Consider the following 3,241-nt stretch of genomic DNA (forward strand, 5'->3'; position numbering starts at 1 on the left):
CATATTATAAAATGTCTGCCTGATGCAATGCTCTAAGATGCACAAGAGTCTAATAAAGAAGGATATTGCTGCACATTTGCCCAAAATGCAAATTCGAGATGGATTAATGCTGGAATTTCTGATTGGAAATCTTCAAAATTAGTTTTACTGTGTGAGATTGGTACTGAAATGTGCATACAAATATTTTATAACATAACTCCCATAAACACCAATAAAAATAACATCAATATTATAATTTCTCACTTAATATCAATATATCAAACTCAATATAATGCGAATGTATGTAACGATTACGTAGTTACGTAACATACACTCGCGTAATCATTCTAACATATTGATGTTATGTTAATGACAATTGATGATGGGACAGATATTTTTCTCTAACGTGTATCTCGTATTTTTTAGGTTCATTTTCAGTCATCAGAATTATTCTGCATTGGTAGCAAAAAGATTATGAGGAAAGGTATCATATCAAGTTTGCAAATATGATGAATCTGCAAAATTAAAAAAAAGAAAAAAATTGAAACATGTTATTCATAATGATAATTGTTGCATAAAAAAACTGCCTCTGGATATAAAAATGTTAGAGGAATCAGCTAATAAAACAGTATCTGTAAAAAAAAGTAATATCAATGATATCTGCAATATGAATGTTGAACTCTTACAAACCTATGAAGTAATGCAAATTAAATTATAAAATATTATACAAGAAAATGAAGTTTTTAAAAAAAAGATTCATTATTTACAGGATGATTTAGCACAGTCCTTTACATTTGATAATACATTAACCATGATGGTTAATTTTGCACATATTTCCAATTGCATATAAATTCTGTAAGACATCATAAAAACAGACACATAAAAACTGTAAGACATCTTATTATAAGAGATAAAATTTTTAATACTTCTGATCATAATATATTATATGGGCTGAAAAGTCCATGTAGTATAATCATCAACAAATTCTATATAAATAGCATGTATATTATGATCAGAAGTATTAAAAATTTTTAATGAATGATGGAATTTTTAATGAAAACAAGTGTTTTTTGGGCAAAGTTATATTTATTCCTCAACGTAGTTGCCTTTGAGGGCGATACACTTGGTATGGCGATTTTCCAACATTTCGATGCCCTTTCTGTAATACGAAACGTCCAAGCCTTCGAAATACGCCTCGATTTCCACGATGACTTCCTCATTCGATGTGAATCTCTTTCTCTGGAGCCACCGCTTGAGGTTTGGGAACAGATAATAGTCGCTGGGGGTCAAGTCTGGAGAATACGGTGGGTGAGCAACCAATTCGAATCGTAATTGGTCCAATTTGACCATCGTTTTCAAGGATGTGTGTGACGGTGCGTTATCGTGATGGTACAGAACGAAGGCGAAAGTAGCACCACTTAAACGACTGTAGCTTGTAAACGAATGAACGAAATGTCATGAAACTTCATACATAAACTAGTGACAGATCTCTCGAAATGAATCATGTTCATTTTCTAGTGACGCCACGTATTGAAAAATCCCGGGACTTTTCAGCCCATGTAGTAGCTACTTAAGGCTCCTGACTACTTAAGAACTAGTCAAGAACTCTGCGTTGACGATAGCAAATCAGACGGCGGTCTGGCAAAACTGGTAGTCATACATTCAAGCACGAGCCCATACATGTATTCGCCTTCGGACGCGCCGAGAGTGAATGAGACAGCGAGCTCCTTCTCACACTAGTCGTTTCAAGTGACCGAAAATGCTTTCTCAGAAATCTCGGCCACTCGGTGGCCCTCCCTCTTCCCTCCTCACATCAATAAGGAGCGTGGGACATTCTAAATAACATATAAGTTTTAATAAATTGTAGTATTTAATCCAGAATATCCCATTAATCCAGAATAATATAAATCATGTTAAAATGAAATAGTTTACAAGATATTTATTTTCGATTTTTCATGCGTTATGTATCTCTTTCATAAACTCGAGTAGCAAGAATAGTTCAATAGAAATAGAATTTTAGAACCGGAAAAAAATTATAAACCAGTTTCTCTTCATATAAATTTTCATATAAATTTTAAAGGTTATCAGAAAAAAAATGCGTGTATGTATATGCGTAAATATGTTTGAGACTCGAGACTTGTGAAGAAAATACGCGAAAAAAATCAAATAGTTGTAAAAAACACATTTTTCGCTTAAAAAACGAAAGATATTGATTGTATTAAAAAAAAATATATTGGGTTGTCCGGAAAGTTCGTGCCGATGTTGAAGAAGAAACGCAGAAAATTTAAATTTTAGTATACATTTATTAAATTATATAGGTTAGTCGGTACGAACTTTCCGGACAACCCAATAGGTATTCGAAATAACTACAAAATGAGAGATGAAACATTAAAGTCGATCTATTAGTATCAGTAGAAAAAAAATTAGAAACACCGAAAAAAGTCTCTTTTACTCGCTCTCTGTCTATTGAAATTTAAATGCAAAGCTTCGAAATTTTCATAAAATATAGCCCTCATAATGATGAACAAATCTAGTTCTGAACGAGCCTGAAATGTTCATTAGTTTTTGCAAAAAGCTTTTGCAAAAGCCATTTGTTCACTGTCAAAACCTGTCTGCGAAAAACTTAATTACTTATCTTTGAGCAGTCGCATAGCAATTTACAGAGGTGATTTTTCTTCTTTGAGAATTGCACTTATCATGTATACTTAATAATAAAACGATTTTTTGTAGTTGAATTTTATTACAAAGTAATTAAAAAGTGAATATCTTTTTCCATAAAAAAATAATTTCGTTAATATACATTATATCAAATATCCGTGTGAAGCATTCGAAATCTGACATTTTTCTACGAATTTAAAAAAAAAGATTATCCTCCGATTATTAGGAGCCGACATAAGAATTTTTTTTCAAAAAATCACTGTGGCTCTAGTTTTTAACATTAAGAGTTTCATCTGATTATCAATTTGCCAAGGAAGAATTGAATTTACTGTTGAAAAATTCTCGAATTTTTTGCTGCCGAAAAAGTTTGTTTAAAACCATTGGAAAGTTAAAGAACGTGAGCGAGGTAGTGCGCCGGGCGGAGTGAGGGAAGCAGGATTGATAAAAAACGTGTTTTAAAAAAAAACATTCAGTTTTTTGTTTAAAACATGTTTTATATGTTTTAAACATATACATGTTTTATATATGTTTTAAACTTTAGAAAAAAATCATGTTTAAAACAAAAAAAAACACTTTTTAAATATATTTATTTATACATATATTT

The sequence above is a fragment of the Atta colombica genome, unplaced genomic scaffold, assembly GCF_001594045.1.
Source record: "Atta colombica isolate Treedump-2 unplaced genomic scaffold, Acol1.0 scaffold25, whole genome shotgun sequence".
Lineage (NCBI taxonomy): Eukaryota > Metazoa > Arthropoda > Insecta > Hymenoptera > Formicidae > Atta > Atta colombica.